General features: G+C 45.4%; 2 long non-coding RNA genes across 5 annotated transcripts in view; one reads left to right on the forward strand and one right to left on the reverse strand.

Annotated features, from left to right (window-relative positions):
* LOC116284453 (uncharacterized) overlaps positions 1–27,849 on the forward strand; it is a 154,634-nt gene that overhangs the window by 105,398 nt on the left and 21,387 nt on the right. The window lies entirely within an intron of this gene.
* LOC140687805 (uncharacterized) lies at positions 1,649–27,848 on the reverse strand. Of its 3 annotated transcripts, none has more exons than XR_012062401.1 (4): positions 27,542–27,848; positions 22,887–23,014; positions 21,144–21,267; positions 1,649–1,737 (listed from the first exon to the last, which is right to left on the reverse strand). It is a non-coding gene; the product is annotated as an uncharacterized lncRNA (long non-coding RNA). The 3 variants fall into 3 exon arrangements; XR_012062400.1 differs by lacking the exon at positions 1,649–1,737 and adding an exon at positions 12,788–13,043; XR_012062399.1 differs by lacking the exon at positions 1,649–1,737 and adding an exon at positions 18,449–18,674.

Raw genomic sequence — 27,849 nt, forward strand, 5'->3', positions numbered from 1 at the left:
GCAGGCACATCAGACTACGCTGCCTAAATTTCAAACATGTCCTTGATGTAGGATGATCACAATAGAAAGGAATGTTATTCTTCTCCAGCCATTGGTAAGATTCTGTCTTCCTTAATCCCAGAAACTAAATCACTGGCTACCTCAGAGGCTCTGACCTAAATTTTAATTGATGCCCATTGCCTTTTTCGACCACTGTGTGTGATTTTAACCAGACAAACCCAGGAGGAAGGTTTACGGTGGCTACAACGGGGAAAGGCTCATATTTTGACCAGTTATCCAAAGAGTGTATTGCCACACCCTTTCCGTTTATAATTGAACTCTATGAGGCTCTCCTCTTGAGGTCACCCTCCTTTCTTAATGTCCAATACAGTGAAAACTAGGTTTTTGTGTTATGTTATGTGTTATGTCTTCAATCATAGTGCTAGTTAACATCATTGGATCAAAATATTAATAGCTAACATTTAGGTACTAATTTACAATCCCTACGGCACATGGACCCGCACCAACTTATTTCATGTGCACAGTGGTCCCGGGGAGCATTGTTACATCCTCCACTCTACAGATAATGAAACTGAGGAGACCGAGGTGTATAGATAAAGTGACTTATATCAAGTCAGGCAAATGATCTAACGACACTGCTAGAACTGAAACCTGGGTCTTTTAACTAAGTCATTTGCCTAAAGACGTTCATCTAATGACTGAGCAACTCCTTGTGGTGGATCCTTACAGCATAGATGCCTTTGCTCTGAAGACATTAATTTTTCTTAGCTGAAAATGCATTTATTTAAAGATAGGAGGTTACTTTTTTTTATTTCCAACTCCCCCATATTGTTTTTAAAGTGTTGACTGCCCAGAGCCAAGATTTCCCATGGGAAAAATCTGTTATACTCGTGAAATGATCCTTAGGTACCACGAGTTTTTCTTTCTAAATCCCATTTCCTTTTTCTGGCACTTAGTATGACCAAGTCCTCTTTTCAAACACCCGATATCCGTGGGCTCCTTCCAATTTTAGTTTTATCAAAATGTGCTTGTAGGCAAGGATTTGATCTCATTGATACCAGTTGGTGGAACTCCAGCTGTTACTCTCCTGCATATTACATTTTAAGTCATACTTCTTCCAATGATATAAGAAGTTTGCTTCTCTGGTAAAGACAATTTCGGGGAGTAGACAGAGATGAGGTTTTACAATAGGGACCTCTTCCTTTACCTCGGAATCCTACTAGGTAGATGCACTGGGCTCTAGCCGACTCCAGCTAGGACACCTTGATCCACCAACTAGGGCATCATAGCAACTTGCTGGACATTTGCTGTGACATATAGAAAGCAGACATTTAGCAGAAAGCTGTTTTTCTTTGAAAGCAATGCAAGCATAGACCTGTGGAATACTGGGGTCATTTAGTTTCCTCAGTGGAAAGAAGCAGGATGTTTCTGCATTAATTAGGGGTTTGAAAGGTAGGAAGGAATGCGGGTGATTGAGAAATAACTTCAGGAAACAGAAGGCTCCTGTGAGACAGTGTGTTCCATTTGGGGAACAGGTGGTAGAAAATATGGTTACCATAATGGAAGGGGCTTAGCTAAAACTGCCCACCCTTTCCAGTTCTGCTCCAGTTCCTAAACACTTACCTGCTGGCCTGATTCCATCACCGTCTCCACAGTGTCCAGCACCTCCAGGCTGGACACGAGGAGACCACAGAAGAAGTGAGGAAAGAGGAGAGAAAGTGCAGAGGCTTCATTTGGCTTGTAAGGAAAAATTATTATGATAAATATTATTGTTAAAAAGATAGTGAGAAAAGTTCCATACCACTCCCCTCCCTTTTCTCTCCTCATAGATGTTTCCACTTGTTGGAGACATTCTACTCATTACTGAGCTGTGAGAAATATGTGCTAGATTTCCTGGTGAGCAGGCGGAAAGGACAGAGGGCTGGTGCCTAATAATATAATTCACTGAGCACTTGGTGTGTGGTGAGCAAATGCACCTCCTTCCACTCACAACCACCCAGTGAAGGAGATATTACTGTAATTCTATAACAAGGGTCTAGAACCAACCTGCCTGGGTTCAAATCCGGGTTATGCCATGTGCTTACTGTATGACCTTAAGAGAGTTACTTAATCTCTCCATGAATCAGCTTCCTCGCCTTTAAAAGTGAGAGAAGAATAATGTCACACTTCTGTGTCAGGGTCCCCAGGCCCACCCCCAGGTTGGATGACTCACTCCGAGGAGTCACAGGACTCAGCATATAATCATACCCACAGCTAAGACCTACTCCATCAAATGGATACAAATCAAAATCAGCAAAAAGAAGCGCACACAGGGCAAAGTCCAGGGGAAACCAGGCAGAAGCTACCAAGATTCATCCCCCAGCGGAGGCACAGAGGACATGCGTACTTCATCCTGCAGTGAGTTATGACAGGTGTGAAGTAGTGTCTACCAAGGAAGCTCATTAGGGACTCAGTCCTAGGGTTTTGACTGAGGGCTGGCCACTTAGGCACCCTCTGTGTGGGACATGCCAAAATTCCAGACTTGTTGAAGGGAGCAGGTGTTCAGCATAAACCCCATTGTTTGTACAAAGAGTTAGGTACAGTGAGTAATTCTTACCAGGGAATGGTAAGAATCCTCTTGAAATCCAAGTTCGCAGATGTTCACTAAGAGTCAACTTTGCAAGCCAGGCTTTCAAAGGTTAGCATCCTCAGGTCAGCTATGTTAACTCTTTTTTGCACATCGCCTCATTGGATGTGAAATTAGATGTCGTAATACACACCCACTGCTTGCAGCAGTGCTTCTGGGAAGCCCTAAAATTTTTTTAGCCATTACTATTAAATCAAAACAATTACTGGGGTGTAGAATGACTACAGAGCCAAGATTGGCCCACCTTGAATCTGAATTCACATCTCCCTAACTAAAAAGTATCCATGCGTTTATTCACTTCACTCAAGCAGAAACAAAACAGTGTCCATCAGACCTCAACTAGGAGAAGAGATGGTGGTTCCTTCCCACCTCAGACTTGTAGCTGGTGGAGCCTCTAAGGGTAGACTTAGCTTCCTCCAGCTACAAGTATCATCACATTGTCATGCACAACCTAGAGTGTAGACATGCTCTAGTACCTTAACGCCCTCAATGTGAGCATATTTTGGATTTACTACAATCTTTGCCTCCTCAGTTAGGCAGGCTTTGTTGATGTCTCTCAGTTTTCAGCATATGTGTCCATAATGTTCTAAAAATTTTCTTTTGTAAGATCTGGATAGTGAATCATCCCTTGATACTTGAAATCATCTGATTGTAAATCATTTTGAGGCTTAAAAAATTCTGACAAAAGAAATTTCTCCTGCCCACCTCCTCCCAATTCAGAGTTGATTAGTCTCTTTAAATCACGGAATTCCCCCTACTTCATCTTTCACCAGGTTTTTGTGTCTTGGGCTACATCAGTGGGATGCGTAACAGACGTATCCATCAACCAGCTGAGAAGGCACTGTAAGACAACTGTGGCACAAGTTAATTCAGTGCCAGAGGAATCTGTGTTGAGTTGGAGTCCTTGACTGCAGCCAATTGAGAAGGATCTTTTAGTTAAAAAAAAAAAAAGATGTATAAATGGGACAGGGCTAGCAGAATTCTTTGAATTTTTTCTCAGTAGTTCAATTCTATAAGAGAAACTTTGCAAGGAAAGAAATTTAAGTTTAAAAAACATGCATGATCAAGTGGTGACTACAGTTGATCGTACAGTGTGATGAAACAAAGAGCCTTAGAGCGATCGTTTATTTCAGCATTAGCATAGGTCATGGTTATGCATCTGCCTCTTCCAATAAACGAAGTTATTTGTAAGCTCTTTAGTCATTTCTGTCCCCTGTGGAGCCTTGTATAGAATTTACACATGGTAAATGGTCAGTAAAGGTCTGTTCCTTTAATATTCAATTACTAATGCATTGCCAGTTAGTAAAAGAGCTTTGGCCTTGGTGGTTTCCAGCATACCCCGCATATGCAGGTAGGTATTTCCTGGATGGTGACAGTCAGCCCAGTGCCGGGTTTTTACACCTACACAAACCTTTTCCTCCAGTGAGAGATCAAACTGAGAAGAGAACTTAAGTGAAAGAATATTGTGTCTGGGGTTGTTTAATATTACAATTTGGGGAATCAATAATAGGATCTAGAAAAGAAGTGAAGCTCACAGAATATGGAGGTCAAAGTATTCATTGCGGCTCTGGCTGCTAGTGGCTAGGCTCAAGGTGCTACTGAATGGCTTAATACATGCAAAGGAGAAGCACAAGGCAGAGCACACAAGACAGGGAGAGAGAAAAAGAGAAAGATGAAGATGGAAGAACGCCAGCGTAGCATGATTCACCAAGACTTCATCTTTCCCTCTGCAATCTCCCCAATATTCCTGGAATATCTACGCCTCCGCCATTGTTCAAACAAATTTCTCCTTCCTATCCATGTACCAGGGTCACGTTTAGATTTTATACAGACGCGCACACACATGCATATAGCTGCAAGAAAAACACCCAGTTTCTTGCTAGAGTGACTTGACTCTCCAAATGGAGAGTCAATACTTTAAAAAAACCTCAATTTTATTTATTATTTAACATGGTATTTTCCCATCAGCCTGGTTCAGAGATGTTTCCTGAAACACACGTATCAGGAGCACAACACCAGAAAGGTTCCGGAACATTCCGGGGCACACGTGGTCAAGCCTCCCAGACCAGTTTGGACTAGTTTGCATGCACGTCTGCCATGGACGGCGTCAGAGGAGAGGCTTTGTTCCTGTGCTGCTATCGACGTTACGAAGCCGCAGAGTGATGGCTCCTCTGGTCGCTGACTAGTCGACTCTGGAGGCGGGACCCACAGTGACCGCCTGGGTACGGGCTTTTGCTCACTGCCACAGACGTGGCCACTGAGCTAGGCTGTCATTGCAGAGCTGCTCTAGAAGACTTATTTCTCCCCAATAGGCTCTGATCAGAACCAAACCCCCTTTCCAGGGAGGAGGTGGGAAGGCCTTCTGTTTCCTGCTCAATTGGACACTCACCCCGTTTTCTCAGGGGTAATGAGACTATATACCAACTAAGCAACTGTTTGCAGTGTTATCACAGAAATAGGAGTCTGAAAAAAGGAGAGGAAATCTTTAAATTCCATTATTATTATCATTATTATTTGTGTCTTTCTGGCTGCTGTTTTTTATTTCAAGCACTTACATAAAAGTTGCAAAGCCACTTAAACATCATCTGAAGTTTCCTGCAGATCTTGGACAGGATGCTCCCCTATTTAGTGACTAATAATGGTCAGTGGTTTCTCTTCCTTTCAACTTTGTCTGGGGCGTGTCTGGGTTGAGGTCGGGGTTGAGGCAGTGCACAGGTCTCTGTAGTCCAAGAAACACTTCTTGTACTAATGGAGATGTGTGGGGAGACAGCGCCAAGGTGGCCGCCGCTGTGCCAGCACCAACCGAGAACAGACACGGGCCAAAGGACGTGGGGCCGACCAGGGGCCCCACACAGCCTGAGCAGAGATCAGAATACTCATTCTTGGGCTTCCAGGTGGGTAAAGACAAGTTTACCCACGGGAATAAAATGTTAGAGCCACCAGAATACGTCCTGGCAAGTCAATTTAAAAACTTAAATGTAATGACAAGCTAAAGAAAGCCAGAAAGGACTTAGTGGGTGAAAAAGAAATCGGCCAGGCTAAGAAAGTGACAAACAGCGAAATGGAGTCTTTGAGAGAGTCGTGGGCGTGGCTGGAGGCCCCAGGACAGATGCAGCAGTCACTTCATTGTATTCTACACAAAGCCCCTAAAGCTGAGAGCAGGAAATCCTGTTGTTCCCACCCATGTCCTCGGCTGAGGTCCCACGATACAGTCAGTATTCCTTAGATAACCAGCAGAAACCTTTCTGACACGCTAAGGGTGCAGGACATAGCATTCTTTAGGAAGTTGGCCGGAAGGTCACTGTTGCTGAGGCCAATAAAACATTTATCTACACATTCATTTATCAGTAATTAACAGAGTACTATCCTGGGGGGAGATGAAAGAGTTAGAATGATGACAAAGATTAAGGAGACCAGACGAGAGAGACATGCAACTGAGCTCTTAGTCTGCAAAGATGTTACTGAAGGTAACTGATGATCCCCTGGGAGTGTCTTAGAAATGCAAATGCCCTGTCGCCCCAGCCCCACAGCAGCAGAAACCCTGAGGGTGGGGCCCAGCGAGCTGTTTTCACAAGCCCTCCTGGTGCACGGAAAGTTTAAGGTAAACTAGAACACGGTGTCTCAAACAATGGTGTGTCTTAACCATTGGTGAGATGTATGCAAAGTGATTTATTATTAATGAGAGTTAACATACTGACATTTGTGAATAATTTATATGTATGTCGCCTGCAAAGATTTTTTAAAATACAGATCTCTGGCTCCGCCTGATTCCATCTGAGTCGGAACCTCCAGGGGTGGTAGCCAGGAATGTATAGTGTTTTAAATTTCCCCAAGTGACTCTTAGGATCAGCCAGGTGTGGGAACCACTGGTCTATAAGAGCCAATTTGTCCTGTAAAAAAAAATAATTAAATCATGGGATTCTAGAGGGAGTCCCTCGGAGAGCAGATTTCCCTACCCCACAGCGGATCTCTGACTCTTAAAACACATAGAAGAGAAACTTCGATGACCAAAGCAAAAGAGGTCACTTAGCATCACTTCCCCTTCTGCAGGGGCTGCCATGACTCTGTAAAAACCTGGAGCCCCCCCGCCCCCAGACATGGCATGACTGACCATCCAGGTTTGCCTGGGACTAAAGGGGTCCCAGGAGCACGGGACTTCAGTTTTAAAGCAGGGTCACACCCATGGGACAAAGCTGGGTGAGTTGGTACTCGAGGTCAGAGCCTAGACAAAACCCATACTTCTTGCCTTTGGGAGGGGATGATGAAGATAATAATGCCAGATTACTGCAAGGATTCAGATGACCGTGTTTTCTTTTTAAACTTGTCTTTATTCCCTAACTCCAGAAGGATTTAAAGAAATAATACCATCATTTTATGTTTTAAAATACTCTTGTAACCATTCCTGTGTTTATATCTTTTCTGTTTTACAAGCCCTCAGGTCCAGTATGCCGTGTGCATACAGACTGAATCTTCTCTCTGGCTTCCGTATATTTTTGTGGTATTTGCTGTGGTCCTGTTGTGTCTTGCTGAGGTCTGAGTATTAACCAGAACTCTTTAGGTTGCCAGTAAAAGAAACCTAACTGCTAATGGCTTAAGAAAACAAAAGGATGGAGCGTATTGGCTCATGTAACAGAAAAGAGTTCTAGGCACAGCTGGATACAGGGGCTGGTTCACATCAGGACTGAGTGTCTCTGAACTCACCCAGGCTGGCTCTTCCAGCGTGACAGCAAGGTGACCCCCAGTAGCTGCAGGTGCTCCCCCTCTCCTCTCAGCAACCCGCCTCACTGCATCTCATTCCCCGCAGTTTTTGTACAAGTTCCCCCAGATTTACTCTCTTTGGGCTGACACATGCCCTGTGCCCATTTCTAAGCCAATACTGTGGCTAGGACAGTGGAATGTCCTGATTGGCCAGCTGTGGGCATAGGCCTGCCCCCTTCTGATCTGACCATGCTGTCAATAGCGTGTACCCGTTTCCTCCTCCACCCCTACTCAGCTGAGATCTAAGTACTGTTTTGCCCTGAAACACCAGGCTGCATGAGTCCAAGGTCATTATAGTCTGTTTTAATTTTCAAGACCTATACACATTTGGCAGAAGCTGGCAGCAGCCCCAGAACCAAGGGGACTCCGTCAAGCCTTTGCTGGGCTCCCAAATACAGAGCTGCTGAAAGTTGGGAGCTGGTGACTCAGGGCCCTTTGGCCCCACCTGGGCGCATGTTTTCCAGCTGCGTCTGTGACATGTGATTCGGTCTTTTCTTCAGTGTGCTCCATAGAAAAGGAATAAATAGCCTTAGAGCTCTTTCTTTTTCTTCCTTCCTTTCTTCCTGTAATTCATACGCGGGCCAACTTGGCTTTGTTCAAACCACAGCATCTCACGCTGCCCTGCAAGTTCTGACACAGCTGCTTGCTTTATTCTTTTAGTCTTCTGTTAAGCCAGGAATAAAGTTGTACCTTGTGGCTAATTTTTGGTCTGTAAACCATATCTCTTCATAAGCTGAAACCTTAGATTAAATCAGCACAAAAATGCCAGCTCCCCGGAGACCCTGAACTGTGACCTCCTGTTCCTCTTCGCGCCCTGACACTCATGTGAGACCCCCCCAACTTTGACAGAAAGTCGCTTTCTCTTATCCATCAGTAAGGTGGTGTTTTGTGACTTCTTAAGCAGTTTTTCCCCCTTCTTGATCAGCCTAACCCTACTTCATTTGATCCATTTTATGTTATACATAATCACATAATATATCCCTAATTTAGATAAACAGTTAGTTAATACTAAAGGTGGGCTTTAGGAATGTTTATTTCATGAATGAGTAAACCTCTCAGTCGTGGAGACTCAAACTAGCAATGCAGCCAATGTGTTCGTTTCCTAGGGCTGTGTGGCAAAGGACCACAAACTGGGTGGCTTGAAATAACAAAAATGGATTCTTCCACAGTTCTGGAGACCAGAAATCAAGGTGTTGGTAAGCCCGTGCACTCTTCCTTGCCTCTTCCAGCTTCTGGTAGCTCCCCGTGTTCCTTGGCTTGTGGTGACAAAACTCCAGCCTCCCTCCATCTTCCCACTGCTGACTCCTCCCTGTGTGTCTCTGTCTCCACGTGGCTTCTCCTCTTGTCAGGACAGCAGTCCTATTGGATTAGAGCCCACCCTGACAACCTCGGCTCAACTTGATTAAATCTGCAAGCACTCTATTTCCAAACAGGGTCTTCCCAAACCCAGAGCCCTGCAGGTGGAAGCGCGTGCCGGCCGGTGAGGACGGGGCTGGGCCACGTGCTTGTGGATGGCAGCTTTGGCCTTCATTTGAACACACGTTGGGCTCACAAGCTGACCTGCTTCACGATGGGGTGAATGATCTCCCAGGGGCCCACTGAAGAAATCTCACAATTCACCTCATGTCCTCTAGTGACCATGCCGTTTAAAACCTTGAGTCCCCTTGCGGTCTTTGGGTTGGAGTCCTGGCTCCTCACAGGGTCCAGGAGGCCCCTCAGGGCCTCAGGCTTCCGGCTCCAGCCGCATCCCCTGGCTCCTCACCCAGGCCCGGCAGCTCCCTAGACATGCGAGGAGCTGGGCCACATCCCCCATCCCTGGCCCTCCCTCACCCCTCCACTTCGCTCTCACAGTCTCTCCTTGCTCTCTTCTTCCTCTCCTCTGGCCTCTGTGCCCTGCACAGGCTGTAGACTCCACCTGGAGCGTCTTTCCTTCCGCCCTTGGATCATCTTCGGGCTCACTCCTCTTCTTCCTTCAAGAGTCCACCCCTCCCTGAAGCCTTTCTGATTCTCCTGAGCCTGGGTGACACCCCCTCCCCACCATGAGCCCTCTGGGCATATAGCTACACTGTGTTCCTCTGTGCATCCCAACTGCTTGTCTGCTTGCCTGCCTCCCTCCCGTGGGGTTACTGATAGCATCTTGTTCAGCATCGTGGTCACATCCCACCAGCACCCACTGTAGCGTCTGGCACAGAGTAGGTGCTCAGTAAGCATGTTGACTGACTGATGACATTGAGGGCCATCAGACCTGCCGGCCTCTGAGTTCCCACCTGCCCCGAGAGCCTGTGAGCCTCTGTCTCTGCTCCCACAGTCAGCCACAGAGGACAGGAAGTTGCCAAAGCCAGATGATAAGACTTCTGTTTGGGGTTGCCCAGGTCTGTCTAGTCTTTGCAATTTGTGATCAGAGTATTTAAAAGTGAAACTGAACCAAGAGAAAAACATCGTTTTGATGAGGCAAGAGTTGCAAAATAACTAGTTGTGTAACAGTGACATTGGCATCTAAACCATCTTTGGCCCTGTCCAGATTCTAGGAGACCTTCTGGGGGTCAGCCTTGTGTGGGCCACAAGGACAGTTGTCAAAACTGTGAGTTGAGTGTTCAAAAGCCCCTTCTCCCTTGGAGGCATTGCCTCTAGAGGTCAGCCTGCCACCTGAAATCCTCACCTTAAATGCTTTCTCCTTAAGACTGGATGTACATGAAGAGATTGGACATAAATGAAAATGTTACCCAAATTGTGTGTAACCCTTGAAGCCCCTTTTGGCCATTAAGAGCCAATTGTAAATTCGTTTATTTTGTAGTATATCAAACTGTGTTGCCCAGACTAGCTCCTGGGGAACCATGAACTGCGAACTTCTCAGCTCAGAAGGTTGGATAAGAACTTGTTTGTATACCATCCATCATCTCTTTTGAAACTAGAAATATTCTGAGCCAGATAGATAGGGGATTTTTATCATAGATTTACAAAGAAGAAAAAACTGAGTCCTGGAGACATGTGACTTGCCCAAAGTTGCAGCTCCTAAGGAGGAAAAAGTGGCAGGTCACCCCAGTCCTAGTCCCCAGGGCCCCTCTTCATGTGGCACCTCCCGGCCCCCCTCTTTGGTGGAGAAGTGGACGTTCTGAATTGAGGCTGGGGAGCAGAGGGCGAGGCGGAGTGGGGGCTGGGGTACAGCGCCGTGCCACGGTGGCCCCTTTGCCCAGTGGGGATCCATGAAGGCCAGGGGAGAAGGGGCTGGGGCGTGGAAAGGCTGTTGTAAGGAGGGGCAGCAGGGAAGAGCGGCTGACCCTTCGCACCGCAGCTTCGGGCCAGCCCTGACGCGGTAGCTCTGCGCTGAAGCCGGCTGTGTGTGCACTCCCACTGAGAGAAGAGGTTTTCATACCCTCTCTAAGTGGGGCCCGAAAACTGGACCCTATGGAGCACACACCCAGGGCTGCTGCCTGCGGCAGCTACGGGCTGAGGGATTAAAGCGAGTCCAGGAGGCTGGAAAAGCTGAGCTGGTAGCGGCTGTCAGCAGCCAGCCCAGACCCTGGGCCCCGCTACCGCTCCCAGCCCTAACTCGTCCCCGGCGAGAGCCCGCCAGACCTCGGGAGCTCGGTCAGAGACAGGCCAAGCCCTCTCCGCCTGCGAATTCTAGTGTGCGCATCTTAATAAGATTTTTCTACCCTATGCTACAGCAAACAGAAGGGACTTTGAACTCACCTGGGGGCCTCTGAGCCTTCTTCTGACCACACAGCAGACATGAACTGCAGATATGTGCTTCCTCAATAAAGAGCAGTGCTCTTGGGCTGGGTCTTTAACACCTCACGCTGGCCCCCTCGTTCTCTTGTCTTTTGAGGACCTGTCATCACGGTGGGGAATGGTAGGGCTGGGGGCTCTGCTGAATCAGTACCGAGCACAGAAAAATGCTTTCTACACAACATGAAAGGTACAAATACTACACCAACGGGCACGTGTATTCGTTCAGTGAGCACTTCTGTGCGCCAGACACTGCCCTCAGTGCGGGAGGTGATGGACAAGGGCCCTGTTCTCGTGGAGCCTGTATTCCAGTGGTGGAGACCAAGTGCAAGCCAGGTAAAGAAACAGATAAACTGGGTTGCACCAGACGGGGCTCAGGGTCATCAAGAAGTGAAAATGGGGGGTGTGGCATAGGAGACGCTTCAGATAGAGAGGCCTCTGGAGCTGTCCTCCTGGAGGGTCAGGGGTCAGGGGCTTTGGGCAAAGAGAACAGGTGCAGAGGTCGTGTTTGAGGAACAGCGAGAGGCCAGTGGGGCTGGAGGGTGGGAGCTGGGGAAGGTGATACGAGATGAGCTTGAGAATTGTTTACACCTCCTTCTGTCACCCTGACTTGGCCTTTTGATCTCAGCTAAAAATACCTTTCACTAGCGCGTCTTTGCTGCTTCGCTGACTACTCTGTGCTCGTATTTACAGGCATTGCACGATGTGTTGTGTATTTTCAACTCAGAGATGAGCCCCCTACAAGTGTTTATGGGGTTGAGAAGATCATTTCTCCCCCAGAAAGTCTCTTTGGAAACTTGGGGGCAGGGGACAGGGCACATTCAATCTTGGGCAGCCTGAGGTTCCCTCGTAAACGAAGCCGGGGTCCTCTGTGGCCGTGACAGCAGGGGAGGAGGCAGGTTCTTGCTCTACACACAGAGCTGAAGTTGGCAGGAGGAATCTCCTTTAAGGTCTTCAAATGCAGCATGCACACACACACTTGGACACACATGCACACACATGCACACCCACACACCTGCTACTTTGGTATCCACTTTTCCATCTCCTCCACCGCGGTCCTGCACACCAAGATAATCAAGATAACATCACAAGTAACTCGAAACCCTGAAATTCCCTCACACTGTCCCAAACTGCATACTGTTGAAATAAGTCATCAATTCCATGGTGTCTCGTTCCTCAAGACAAGTTTCCTTGACTTGATTTGAAGCACCAACTATCTCATCTTCCCCGTTGATCATCCCCATTCCCAGCAACTCCCTGTGGAATCTTGCATGTTCCCTCAGTGGTTTTCTTCCCCCTCTCCCTTCTCTCAGAATCTCCAACTTTACTTCCATGCTCACTCTCTTCCCAACCTGCCTCTCCCTGGCCCCTCTTTCCAGGCCCCCTTCCCAGTCGCCCTGTTCCAGACAAAATCTTTGACATGATGTCTTTTCTTTTTTGACATCTTCTCTGCTTTTACAAGAATGCTCCCCGATTCCTTTTCTTTCCATTGGAAGGGCCGACTCCTGGCATTTATAACTTTAACAGTCAGAAGGACATGGAATGGGAAGTATGATCCCCGAGTTTCTTTAAATATTCTCTAATGGGGGCGGGGGGACAGGGGTAGGGGAAAGGAGAAGGATGAAAAGGAAGAGAAGAAAGCTGCTGTTTTTTAAATGATAAGAATAAACAAAGTAGGAGACAAAGTACCTGTTTTATGAACTTTGGAGCTCGAGAGGCTGATATTCACGATGGGTGGGGGTGGGGCCTGACTGGCTAACAGCCGGGGACAATACCCAGCAGAATGCGGTCACTGGCACTTGTGCTGCGTAACCTGAGTGCCGTAGAAGTCCAGGTGAGGCCACAGTTTGCCTTGCAGGAGATGAGGTCACGTACTTCAGAGACACACGGGTGACTCTGTCTGTTGGAATCTCATTTTAGCACCTATGACCTGGAATAAACATGCCCTTATCTGAAACTGGGTGTCCGGCTTGCTTTTTTCATTGGAAAGTGTGACACGTAGGGCAGGAGCATGACGCTGTTTGTATTGTGTGCCCGCCCCCCTTCTAAACTTCTCCTACCCTGTTGAGTTCCCTCTCTTCAAGGTAAATATCTTCAATCAGGTGGACCTTCCCGTAGGATGGACTAGGTGGATTTTTCTCAATTGTCTGGAATTTGATGCTAAATGAAATGCCTAACTCTTTGGAATTGAGGTCACACTTGTATTCTAAGATTATGTCTCTCACGAGTGCTTATCAGCACTTTTTATAACCAGAGATGTGCCAGGCCCAGGTGTCACAATATCTGTACACTTTGGAGAGAGTTTATTCTGAAAGAACCAAAAAGGGGCCTCGAGGAGAGGGTAGGTCTGAGGATGACAAACCGCAGCCCACCCACCTGTATCTCTTGCCAACTACAGCCCCACTTCCCTCCCCCTTAGTAGCTTAACTCCCAAGTTACACCTCTGTCTTCTAGTGGGTAAAGTACAAAAGCAAATCCGAGGTTCTATTTATTGTAAACATTCATCGTTCACCTGAAAGCCTGGGTAAAGGAGCTCACATGACATGCCAACTGTTTGCAGAAGTATTTAGTCCGCGTGTGATACATTTTTACTCAAGTTTCTTGCCTTTTAACTTTGAGTGTCTTGAGTTTCATGGTGTTTTAGTATAGCTTTATTTTAGCCTATCTACTCAATCTTACATTTGATAACAGTAAAGGAAGTCAGTTCATTCACTCATTTATTCATCCATTTATTCATTCATTCCTTCAACATTTATTGGGCAGGTATCATGTGCCAGTACTGTTGGTACTGTTCACAGGAATGAAAGAAATGGGCAAAAGCCCTTGCCTACGTGGAAGTTACATTCTAGAAGGGAAGACAAAATAAGATAAATAAAATATACAGTATGTTAGTGATATGTCCTAGGGAGAAAACTGAAAATAAGAAGTCCTGGAGTATAGTTTTAAACAGGGAGGAAAGCCTTGCTGAGAAGGTAGCTTAAAAAGATTTCAACCCACCTTAAGATATAACTTATCTGCTGTAAAATTCACACATTTTAAGTGTATGGGTTGATGACTTTTGACCAACGTACACACCCACTACCCTAGTCACACCATAGAAAATTCCCATTGCTCCAGAAAGTCTCGCCTCACTCTGTGATAGTCATTCTCCTAGCTCCATCCCAAGACACCATGGATTTTACTTATATCTGTCTAGATTAGTTTTTCCCGTTTTAGAATTTCATATAAGTGGAATCACATAGCATGAAGTCTTTTGTCTGTGGCTCCTTTTGGTCAGCTTAATCCATGTTGCTGCATTTATCAATAGTTACTGCTCTTTGTGGCTGAGTGTTAGTCCATTGTATGAATACACCACAGTTTGTGTATTTGATTATTTGTTATTTCTCCTCCTTTTTATTCTTTCTGTGGTTTTCATCTGGTACTATTTCCCTTTGGACTGAAGGACAGCGTGGTCTGCTGGTGATGAATTTTCTCAGATTTTGTTTATTTAAGAATGTCTTTATTTCACCTTCAATTTTGAAGAATAGTTTTAATTTAGAATTCTTGGTGGACAGGATTTTTCATCCAATACTCAAAAATGTTTCATTGTCTTCTAGCCTCTATTGTTTCTGATTAAAAATTAGCAATAATTTTTTCCTTTTTCAGTTTTATTTGGTAGAATTATTACAGTCCAACTGCACATACACATTATATTGCACGTAAATATATATATATATATAGTATACTGCACTTTTTTTAGTTTACATATATGTACTGATTATTGTTTCTAAGAACAGATTAGTTACATAGTTATCAAAGGAATAAAGCCAACTACAAAATAAAAATCAACAGAATGCGGTAATCCAATCATAAGGACAGTCAAATGTGCTTACACATAATCAAAAGATCAGTCATCTAAGTTGTGTAAGTAGTTCATTTGTGTCCTTATTATTACTTTTTTTTTTTAGATTCCTCATATAAATGATGTCATATGGCATTTTTCTTCCACTTCACTTAGAATGACAGTCTTCAGGTCCATCCATTATTGCTGCAAATGGCATTATTTTATTCTTTTTTATGGCTGAGTAGTGTTCCATTGTATATATGTACTACATCTTCTTTATCCAGTCATCTGTTGATGGACATTTGGGTTGTTTCCATGTTTGGCTATTGTAAATAGTGCTGCTATGAACATAGGGGTGCATGCGTCTTTTTGAATTTTATTTCTCTCCAGATATATGCCCAGGAGTGGGATTGCTGGATCACATGGTAAGTCTATTTCAGTTTTTTAAGGAACCTCCATACTGTCCTCCATAGTGGCTGCACCAATCTACACTCCCACCAGCAGTGTAGGAGGGTTCCCTTTTCTCCACACCCTCTCCAGCATCTATCATTTGCAGACTTTGTAATGATGGCCATTCTGGCTAGTGTGAGGTGATACCTCATTGTAGTTTTGATCTGCATCTCTCTGACAATTAGCGATGCTGAGCATTTTTTCACGTGCCTATTGGCCATTTGTGTGTCTTCATTGGAGAATTGCTTGTTTAGGTCTTCTGTCCGAAAAATTAGCCATAATTTTTAACTTTGTTCCCCTGTATGTATTTTGTCTGTTTTCTCTGGCTGCTTTCAAAGTTTTGCCTTTCTGTTCAGTGTTCAGTAGTTCGACTGTGGTGCACCTGTGTAGGATTTTCCTTATCTTTATTCTTGAGCTTCTTGGATTTGTAAGTCATTTTTCAAAAAATCTGGGACCTTCTTGGCCACTGTTGCTTCAGATATTTCTTTCTGTCCTTACTCTCTTCTCTTTCTGGGACACTGATCACACATGTGTTAAAGTGTTTGAGACTCTTCCACAGGTCCCTTAATGTTCTTTCCCTCTTTAATAATTTCAACTGATCTGTTTCCAACTTCACCAAGTCTTTCTTCTACTTTCTTCACTCTGTTAGAAAGCCCCTCCAATGACTGACTCACTTCAGATATTGCAGGATTCTAGAATTTCCATGTGATTCCCTTCGTGATGTCCATTTCCCTGCTGAGATTCCTTACCCATTAACTCATTCACTCTTTAAAAAGTTAATAAATATATTTTAATGTTTAATTCTTTGAATATATATTGTAAAACACATATGTTTTAAAGTCTTTATCTTCTAAGTTCAACATTTGGTCCATCTTAGAATCAGTTTTTTTTTTTACTGCTTTTTTTTTTTTACTGCAGATTGCACAATCCTGGTTTGTCTGGGTCATTGCACATTGAGTGACTTATGATTGCTGGACATTGTTCCAGAGATGGGGAACATGAGCACAAAGGGGTGAAGCAGAATCATCCCTGACTTGTTAGTAGAAGAGCCCGGAGGCTGTGTGGCTGGAATACGTGAACAAATGAGATCAGAGAGCTTGGGGGGGGGAGGGGAGAAGAGATATTGTTTAGCTTCATAGGCCATTATAAGGACTCTGGCTTTTACTCCAGTGAAATGGAAAGACACTGGAAAGTCCTGGGACCAAGAACTGATTTGAGTTATAACAGCATCACACTGTCTGTTGAGAATAGACCTCTAGGACAAAAGCAAGGGAACGGGGACAAGAGTCAGGAGCTGAACTAGATGCCATCAAATAATTAATTGACAGAACTTTCAAATTAATTAAAATTCTATATTATACAAATTTGATGGCTAGATTTTTATCAGTTTTGTAGACTTCGGGGCTTACTGAGAGACAGGCATCTTATTGTCTAAGAATACATCATCTAAAGCCAAAGTAGCTGTATGACTTTAGGCGAGGGGCTTAAAATTCTCTTTATTTCTGTAAAATGGAGATAATAATATCACATAAAGGATATTATGACAAATAAATGAGATAATTCAGGTAAAATTCTTTAAATGCTATCTTACGTGTATATAGAATGTGTTCTATAAATGTTAACGATTGCTCTCTGATAATCTGAACGTGTGATGATCATCTCTTTACCCAATGGACACTGACTGGTCTACCCTGTGAATGAGAGGCACAGAAACCCAGCTCTTGTCCTCATGGCACATGGGTGGCTTAGGAAAGGAAGTCGGTGTGGAAACAACGTCTTACACAGCACTGAAAGAACTAAGAGCTAAGTAGTTCCTCTTGAATAAGGACGGAAAGCTATTCATTCAGGGGAGGTCTTTGAAGACTTCTGGGGGGTAATCAGACACTGAAGGATGAATGAGATACAGGTACTTTGAAAAGGAAGGAAACTTACGTCATGCACACGAGCTGCCTGGCCTATATGAAAATCACAGATCCACTAGAGACGATGTTCCAGGCAAATGCAGCTTCTGAAGGTCACCTGAATTTGTGGCCGTAGCTAATGTTTAAGGAGCTCTTCAGATTCAAGGTGAAGATTAATGCATTAGACATGGCCATTATCTCCTTAAGCGCACGCTCAGAATCAACCATGTGAAGTAGCATGTAGTTATATTACAGTTAAATGGCTTTATTCACTTATTTGGGGAAATTAGTTAATGAATGCAAGTGCAGTCTTGTTGAACCAGAAGCATTTACCGATTGTCTCTGTGGAAATTTAGGAGGGACTCAAGAAATGCAAGCAGAGAGAAGTCAGGTGAGTCCTGAAATCCCTGTGCGGTGGCATTTGGGAAATGAATGATGGCCAGCAGCCACAGGAAGGTGGTGCATACATTACTCAAAGGTTTTGATTAATGCATGTGGTCTCACATTTCATCTGGCCCAACATGTAACTAATTGGTCATTTCTAGCAGAGCCCACGGGTGATGAAAAACTTGGTGAAACAAGATCCAGTGAGCCAAGGTGGGCCAGTCCCTCACCAAACGTAAGCTGCTCTGCTTTGGAAAAACCTCTATAAAACACGAGGAGAGCCAGCTCTCATGGGGTTTAAAACATGTCTAACAACCTATGGTGACAAAGAAAGTATCCATCTCTTTAATAGGCTAAGAGCCGGGGACAGGCTCAGCCCTGTCCAGGCTGCAAAGAGGACTTTGGGAATGCCTTCTGTTTGTTTGGGTTAAGAAGAGTCAGCTGAGAATTTATTAAGAACAGGCAAAAAATATCCATCAAAGAAACACTATGCTCTCCTCAAAATGAATGAAGCATGTTTGTGTATTCTAATGGAGAAATATCTCCAACATTTACAACTAAGGGATCAAATCAAGGTACAGACAGAATGATGCTTGGGGTATATATAGATCATTTGTGTGAAAAATGAAATCTACATTATGCACAGACATAAGAGAGGTTGCCTCCGGGGAGGGGAGCTGAATAGCTGAGAGTTAAGCAGGGGACTCGTTTTCAGTCTATCTTTTAATTTTTTGAATTTATTTCTACATGTAGTCGAATTCAGACAGGTTGTTTTTCTCGGTTGGAAATATTTAATAAAAGTTCAGGAAAAAAGAAAATAACACCCATAATGAAATTTTCAAAAGAGCGAGAATAGGTCCTTCCCTTTTCCATTTGCGAAATGAGTCATAGTCACACCAGGTGCTGGGACCAAAACGAGAGGTCACCAGAAGCGGCTCAGGGGAAAGTGCTCCTTTCTGATATTTCACTCAAGGGTCCTCGAGTGTATTTTTTGCTAGGATTGCTGTAGAAAGAAGTACCATAAACCAAGTGTCTTAAACAACAGAAATTTATGATCTCACAGCTCTGGAGGCTTAAAGTCTAAGATTAAGACGTCAGCAGGTGGATTCCTTCTGAGACCTCTGAGCAGAATCTACACCTCTCCCCTAGCTTCTAGTGATTTTCTGGCAATTCCTGGTATTTCTTGGCTTATAGAAGCATCACCCCCATCTCTGCCTTCACTTCACATGGCGTTCTGCCTCTGTGTGTGTATGTCCAAATTTCCCCCTTCTAGAAGGACTTCAGTCATATTGGATTAGGAAATCCATGCTAATGACCTCATTTAACTCAACTAATTACATCTGCAACAACCTTAGTTCCAAATAAGGTCACATTCTAAGGTTCTGAGAATTAGGACTTCAACATATGAATTTAGGAGAGGACGCGATTCAACCCACAACACCAAGTAACATTCACTTATCCAGAATTACATTGCTACGGCGGGGAGGTATTCTGCAGTGTGTATATAAAGTATAGCTCACAAGATACATTGCCTCATGCTGCCATGTGTGAAGTGGGTAAATGGCTGAATACCTTAAAATTTTCAAGTGCATTACCATTCTCTGAGGAAAGAGCGAGCCTAAACTTGGTTAATGAAGAATTCACAGTTTATATAGTCAGAGAAATAAATCAATAAAATTGATCCCCTCTCTCCTCCTCCTCTCATCAATGCCAGCGAAAGGTTTACTCATTCAATAACGTCTATTAAACACCTACTGGTACCTGGCACTGCTCTGGGAGCTGAGCACAGAGTTGGACAGAGCATCCTCCTTCCCTTCAGATGGAGGAAAGAGGCGCAGCGTAATAAGGATGTGATGTTTTAAGTGCTTATATAGAGATATGAACAACGGGGAAAAACCCTAATTCCAGGCAAGGAAGGCCTCCCATGGGAGGTGACGCAAGAGCTGACTCTTGGGGGAGGGCAGAGCTCAGTGTAGAGCACGTGCTCAGCATGCACGAGGTCCTGAGTTCAATCCCCAGTACCTCCTCTAAAAATAAATGAATAAATAAACCTAATTACCTCCCCTCCAGAAAAAAAAGTTAAAAAATATTTTTTAGAAAGAGCTGATTCTTGAAGGTCGAATCAGAGATAAATGAGGCAGGTGAGGCCAGGGAGAGGTGAGAAGGAGGAGAAGGGGGTCCCAGGGGCTTTTATGTTCAAAGCAGGAGACACCCGGACAGCCTTCCAGTGACCCAGGTTGGAGACATGGGAGTTAGAGTTGAGCCTCAGGTGCTGATGAGCTTCTGAAACATTTGAATCTTGAGCCCGAGGACTTGAGACTTCTTTATCCTACAGGAAACTCTGGAGGATTTAGGGGAGCTATTTGGTCAGATTTGCTTTACAGGAAGACCTTTATGAGAGGGAATGAATAAGGTGGGAGAGATTAAAGAGAGGCTGACATGCAGGAAGATTTTTTGGAGGTGAGGGGAAAAATGCGCCATAAACCTCAGTGGTGATGACAGGAGCAGAGGGGCTGGGGAATACTTACTTTCCCCTATTTGCCGGCCTTCATTTCACCTTCTTAAAATTTGGTATGATTTTTCAGGTTATAAAAGTTACTGCAAGCTCATTGGAAAAACATTTTTAAATACATACAGAATAAAATAAAATGACCCTTCATTCCACTCCCAGAATAAGCCTAGTTTCTTTTCAAAATCATAGCCACATACATATGTAGTCATTTACTCAAATTATTTTGTAACCTGCTTTTTCCATGGTATGTATTGTATTTCCCTATTCCATTAAGTGACTTGGTACAGCTTGGTTTGTAATTGTTTTGGCAGGGGTAATTTTTAAAAAATTTTTTTAAATTTATTTTAATGGAGGTACTGTGGATGGAACCTCGTGCGCGCTAAGCACGCACTTTACCACTGAGCTATACCCTCCCTCCTTGGTTTGTCATTGATGCGCCGTTTATTTAGCCAATCTAGGGACCAGATTTGAAAACTGGTAAAGGATTATAAAGAGTAGCCAGAGGTGATGGATGAGCTGCTGAGGTCTGAGGGAAAGGGAGGAAACCGGGCAACCCCGACTTCTGAGCTGAAGCCGTTCTCCCTACAGCTGTCATCCTGTTCAGGTCTGAAATGGAGGATGTGTCCGAGGAAAAGGACATACAGAAGGATACATGAATGTGTGTCCTCGTCAGTCTCAGCAATGGTGAAAATAATCACTCTTCAGGGCATGTAGATACAGCCCTGTGCTCAGAAACTGCCAGAGCATTCATTAAAGTCGATAAAAATGGCCTGCCCTGAAATCCTCAAAGGATGTGGGAGATAAAACAAATGCACTCCTAAACACAGCTGCGGGCTGCCGGAATCCCGGCCGCACCTGATGAGCAATCTCCGAGTGAAGCAAGCAGAGACAGCCTTCTCTGCCAGGAGGGAAAACCTCTCCAGGCTGTGTGGCCGGCCCAGCCCTGCACCTGTCACTCACCTGATGTCTTCCCCGCATCCTGGGAGGTGCTGGTCCTAGCACTCCCTCTTCACAGTGCTTTGTCTGTCGCTGCCCTTAGAGGAGGAGGGGAGGGAGTGGCTCTTTCCAAGAGACGCATCAGCACCTGGGAGGCACAGTAAGTCCAGTGGAGGCGGGTAATAAAGCTTATTCATTCCCCAAAAATGAAAAGCGGAGGTATTGGGAAATAAACAGACTAACTAATCAGGTGCTCATTGTTAGTGCCGCCTGGTTTCCATTGTCTAATGCAACTCCTGCACTGCTGAGCTTCCTGAGAAAAGTTTATGATTGAAATACAATCATATGGCTTTTGATCAACTGGGACCTGAAAGACGTTTCTCTTTTAATCTCATGGGTGGAATGTAATCAATGTCAGTCACTTTCTTTTTTGTGTCCATTGACAAGCATCAGAGCAAAATACAAGTAATCTCTTTTCTTGTACCTGAGGTAGACTTTCAGAAGCAAAGCCCTCCCTCCCTTCCTTCCTTCCTTTTTCTTCTGGAGTATATGAACTATTTCTGCCCTTACTTTTTATTTTCATTTATCTTAAGGGAAACCGTGGGGTTTAGAATATATCTTAGTCTGTGCGGCACTGATAGGAAGGTCTTCTCTTAGTAGCATTTATTGCTCTATTGCTCTTATTTAACTCTTCTATTAGCATTTATTCTGCCAAAGAGAAAATACGGGATGTGCCACTGTCAGAGAGCTCTCCATCACTTATAGTTCATTGAAACTCACCCATTCCATCATTAAGTATGTATTGGCCTCCTGCTACCTTTGTGCCTGGCACTGTGCTGTGTACATTGGGAGAGCAGAGATGACTGCAACTTAGCACCTGCCCCCTGGCCTCAAGAATCACAAAGTTGAGTTGGGAGGTAATTCCAGTATGATGTGATGGGTGCTATAATGAAGTTAAGCACAGAGTGCAGAGGAGAATGTAATTCAAGGTTTGTCGAGGTTGGTTTCACAGAGAAGATGTATGTGATTCTGAAGGAACAGCACGTGCAAGGGTATGAGTTACAAGGGATGTGAAGCACCCGAGTACTGAAAGTATCTCTGTGTGATGGGAGTGAAGGCGAGGGTGTACGTACTAACAAGGAGACCCCGCCCCCCCCCCCATCCTGGAGGTAATGGGGATCCTCTGATTAATTTTCAGGATTTTAAAAAGAGGCATGGTGTGGTCAAATTTTCACTTAGTAAAGTGCTCCTTGAGCCACTGTTCACTGCACCACTCTGGATGAGTGTCATCGTCTTATTAAGCTAAAAGCTGAAAGTCTCATTGGAAACCCTGCCCTCCAGTACTTATCATGGAGACGTGAATGTAACCCTCCGTTTACAAACTGGGTTGAGAAAAGATCAAGGACATTTCATAGACCTTATTGCCTTACTTCTTCTCTTAGAGCAAAACACACATAAAAAAGACCCTCAACTGGTGTTCACTGTTCCCAACATTTTCCTCCTTAATCTTACATCTTTCATCCTAAATGCTCATGAAAGACATGTTGCTTCTGGTTCAAACTTGGGCCAATGACAAAGCTTTTCATGTTTGTTGACCCAACAATCAGCCATTGCCCTCAAAGACTTAAAGTGGATCAGTTTAAAACCAGCTGTTAGTGCGTTTGAACGGCAGCCCCCCCACCATGTGTCTGGACTTGCTGCTGCCGCAGGGGAGCGCCCCCTTCTTCCCAGGAAGTGTTGTGCTTCTCAGCCTGTTTTAACACTCACCTGTGATTGCTGCTTGTGTCCAATCCGGGTAAATGGCAAACACGCTTACGAGGTTGGCTCACTTCTATTCCATGGCCAGAGCGGCCAGGTGAGCTAAGCCCAGGCTTGTGGCAGGACTGTCTAGTGTCCTGTTTTGGAGAACGGCACAGGGGTCATTACGGGAAGGCGATTCAGCACCTCTCTTTGCTTATCTCAAGAGATTAGCTTTAAACACCCTAGTTTCCTCTCATCAAGAGTTCATTGTGGAACTGTCATTTTCCATCTGAACATCCTTGACCTCTTTATTTCTGCATCCTTTGGCACTGGGATAAAGAGCTCTTAAATCACCTCCCTTCCCCCCTCCTCCCACTGCTGCACTGTATTAAGTAATGGCCATAGGATGAACGTTCGTGCCCCCGCTGTCCCCCACCATTCACAGGTTGAAACCTAATCTTCCATATAATGGTGTTAGGAAGTGGGGCCTTTGGGGATGACTAGGTCATGAGGGTGGAGCCCATGAATGGGACTAGTGCTCCTTTAAGAAACCCCCAAGAGCTCGCTTGTCCCTTGTGCATCTGGGGACACAGCAAGAGGAAGGCTGTCTGTGAACCAGGAAGAGGACTCTTACCAGACACCAAATCTACTGACACCTTGATCTTGAATTGCCAGCCTCCAGGACTGTGGGAAATAAATGTTTGTTTATAAGCTGCCCAGCGTATGACATTTTTGTTATAGCAGCCCAAACAGGCTAAGGCAGAAACTGCTACTGAGAAGCGGGGTGCAGTTGTAACAGAGACCTACAAGTGTGGGGGCATCAGAACCGGGTAATGGGTAGGGGCTGGAAGAGTTTTGAGGTGCATGCTAGAAAGATCCTCCATTGCCATAAATGGACAGTTAAGGGCAACTCTGGCGGGAACTCAGAAAGAAAGAGAGCCTTAGAGAAAGCCTCCGTCTCAGAGAATCCCTCAGTAGTCACGAACGGAAGGAGCGTCGGTAGAAATACTGACAGTAAAAGCCGTTTTGATGAGATCTCAAATGAAAATGAGGATCATGTTATTGGAAACTGGAGGAAAATCCATCCTTGTTAAAATTGGCAAAGAACTTGGCTGAGTTGTGTCTGTGCTTTAGTGTTTTGTGGAAGGTGGAACTAGTGCGTGATGACATTGGATCTGTAGCTGAAGCTCTTTCTAAGCAAAGTGTAGAAGGTGCGTCTTGGCTCCTGACTGCTTATAGCAAAAGTCGAGGAGTGAGAAAAAACTGAAAGATGGAATTGCTAAACAAAAAGAAAGCAGAACTTCAAGACTTGGAAAACTCTCAGCCTGTCCACGTGGCAAAAAACGAGAACACAAGGAGTGTGGCCAGGCGATGTTTATGGTCTGCCATCTCAGGCCAGGTGCTGCTCTTCAAGACATTGACCCTGAAGGCGGTTCAGAGGCCATCAGACATACTCCTCCTATCACAGGCCCAGGGAGCAAGGGCCTAGGGGACAGAGGGATTGCAGCCTGGGGCCACCTTTCTATGTCAGGTGAGGCAAGATGCCCCTGCAGTGCTTCGGGGGTGGGGTCCCTGCAGAGAGAGCCCCAACTTGGGCTGCCTCCAGTGGGACCGTGGCATGAAGAGGGCTGCCTGGGAGAGCCACAGGGCCCCAGCAGAGAACCATGGTGGGGCAGAGATGAGGTCCTAGCAGAGGGCCACTACCAAGCCGTCCCACTGAGATATGAGGTGACATTGCCACCCCAGTTGGCCTGGCAGGCAGAGGATTGAGTCAAAGAGGAAGATTCTTGGGCTTTAAGGATTAATGCTGTTTATCCTGTTAGGTCTTGGGACACCCCTGTCTTCCTTCCTGCTTCTACATGATGTCTATCCTATGCCTGTCCTGTCACTGTATTTTAGAAGCACATAACTTGTCTGGTTTCAGAGATTCACAACTGGAAAGGAATTTGCCGAAGGATGACTCACACACCTTGACTCTCTCCCATATCTGATTTAGATGATATTTAGATGAGACCTTGGACTTAGACTTCTGAACTGCTGCTAAACTAAGTTAAGACTTTTTGAGAGCTATTGAGATGAAAGGAAGGCATTTTGTATGCAAGAAGGATGTGACTTTCAGGGGGACCAAGGCAGAGTGCTATAGACTGAATGTCTGTGTCTCCCTAAAGGTCATATACTGAAACCTGATCAGCCATGTGATGGCATTTGGAGGTGGGGCCCTTGGAAGGTTGTTAGGCCATGAGGGTGGAGTCCTTATGAATGGATTTAATGCCCTTATAAAAGTGACCACAGGGAACTCTCTTGTCCCCTCCTTCATGTGAGGATGCAGTGATAGAATGTCTATAAACCAGGGAGTGAGCCCTCATCAGACACCAAGTCTGCTGGTGCCTTGATCTGGGACTTCCCTGCCCCCGGAACAGAGAGAAATAAGCTTCTGTTGTTTATAAGCACCCAGTCTATGGTATTTTTGTTATAGCAACCTGAGTAGACTAAGACTTGCTTCCTGTGACTGTCCTGAATTTACCTGCCTTCCCCTCCACACCCCTCACTCCTGCCACATTCAGACCAACTATGATTTCTGAAATAGTCGCGGCTCGCAAGTCTCTCTCCTCTCAGTCACACATCTCTCAGCTGTGTCTTTCTGGGCAGAGGCACTCTCGTCTTTTTAGCTCTCCTTATATCATAGTTCCCCACCCCTGTCATCATTTTGGTGGACTGACTCATTCTGTTCAATCTCCATTGTTCCTCACTAGAATGACCCACACTGATGCCACCAGGAGCTCCAGCTGGGTCCCTGCAGAACACTTAGAGGGAGAGGGTTTGAGTTTGGTTTGGCTTGGTGACTGTTCTTTTCCTCGTCTCAAGAAACATGGATAGATGTAACTCACCAAGTGAGGCTGGTGACTTCCTTCTCTAGAAATCTTTAAAGTCGAATACAGAATACTTCGTCAAGGAAAATCTGTGCAGTAAGCGAGCTAGGCAGTGGATTATGGAGAAATAGGCCCAAAAGCCCAGACCCCGAGGCAGAGCCAGGCTAAGAAGGAGGCACGCACCTGCTTAGGGCACCAGCAGAAATCACAGCAATATGGCTTTGATGAACTGATCCAGAATTTCAGAACCAGATCACAGGGCAAACTATTCAGTGCATTGTCTGTGGTTTGCTATTGCTTTTATTTGGGCTACATGTGGGAGGGGCAGCAGATAGTTCAGTGCTCGGAGACTTGGCCTAAGAGCTAAAGGCAGATAGAGAAGGAGCAGGAAACAGGCTTGCCTTTGTGATGTACTTGGTCTTTTCTGCCTCCCTTTGGCTCTAGTTTTCTCAGAGGGTGTGTCTGAATGGGAATACTGAGTGCAGGGTTTCCACCTCTGTGAGTCCTGCCTCCCCAGGCCAACTCTACTCCAGCGTCTTATATAAGGGGCTTGAGGTTCTGCAGATTTTGATATTTGTGGAGGATACTAGAGCCAGTCCCCTGCGGATACTAAAGGACGACTGTATCTGGCTTCTGTTCTCAGCAGAGTTTATATGATTAAAGTAAGCACAGGTCACCGCTTCCTCCATTTTCCTCTAGATGCGCCCCCCCCCCCCCCGCCAAGTCCCCCATCTCATGGTGGCCTCTCCTTCACTTCAGGGCCCCCAGTGCTCCCTGCTCCTGTCGAAATATCTTTCAGACCCATAAATCATTTTAAATTAGCACCAGTTCTTGATAAATTAAAGGTCATCTCCCTCCCAGGGTAATATCATATCAATATGGATCAAAGTCTTAGCTAAAGAAGGAATGTCTAACTGTGGAATTTTAATTATAAGCCAGTGGAGTAGATAAGCAGCCAGGGCAGGCAATCCCAGTGCATCTAACCTCCCATTATACAGAACTGCACTGTCCAAAACAGTAGTCACTAGCCGCATGGAATGATTAAAATTTAATTAAATAAAAGTAAATAAAATTTAAAAATCCAGTTCTTTAGTCACACTGACCATGTTTCAAGTGCTAAATAACCTCATGTGTCTCCTGACTGACGTTGGACAACGCAAATACTAAACATTTCCCTGATCAAAGCAAGTTCCATCAGACAGCACAGGTTTAGACAATTGCTTCCTTGGCCTATGCAGAGGTGGTCTACCCTTGCCCCAGTGCAGGGTTCCTCAACCCTGGCACCAGTGACATTTTGGACTGGATCCTTCTTCGTTGTGGGGATTTGTCCTGTGTGCTGTACGATATTTAGAAGCATCTCTGGCCTCTGTCGCCTACATGCTAATAACACCTTCCATCCAGTTGTGATCATCAAAAATGTCTCTAGACATCGCCAAATGTCCCCTAGGGGACAAGACTGCTCCCAGTTGAGAACCACTGTAGGCAACCTGGCTGATGCATTGGGGTCAGAGATGACAGCTTGTAAGCACTCTCGTAAGCAAGATAGGTTCAGGGAGGTGTGAGGTCTTGGAGGACGGAGACTCTGCAGGGGCAGACCATGCACGTTTCACGTGCTCTGGAAACATTACAGATGGGAAGAATTTCGGAGTGACGTTTATAGCCAAGAAAGACATCCTTCCCTGGGTCTTGGGAATTCCCTTGATGCTAAAGTGTCACGTGTGTCAAAGCTCCGCAGAACTTCAGGGAGGGCTGTAAATCAAAGGCAGGCAGAGAAAAGGCCTTAGGGGCAGGTGGTGGGGTGAGTAAACTTACCCCAGCACGGGTGAACGGGGTTGCCCCCACTTCACTCGGAGATTTCCAGCCTGGTGTGCTAAGCCCCCTGCTCCCAAAGTGGCCATTCGTGCACTGAGAGGCCATGACTGCCTCAGCAGCAGCCTGTCAGCTGTAAATCCTAATCCCGGGCCGGGTCTCGCTTCCCAGGACCAAAGTCATAAAGATGTTTGCCCTTGCAAGGCTCTTTGACATGTGCTAGGCCGCATTCGTAGGCTTGTCTCTGGGCCCTCTCCGGAGCTTAGCACTTCCCTCCGGCCCGGGCGAGGCTGTAAGTGCCGAGCGTTCCT

This window comes from Vicugna pacos, chromosome 20 (genome assembly GCF_048564905.1).
Source record: "Vicugna pacos chromosome 20, VicPac4, whole genome shotgun sequence".
Classification (NCBI taxonomy): Eukaryota; Metazoa; Chordata; class Mammalia; order Artiodactyla; family Camelidae; genus Vicugna; species Vicugna pacos.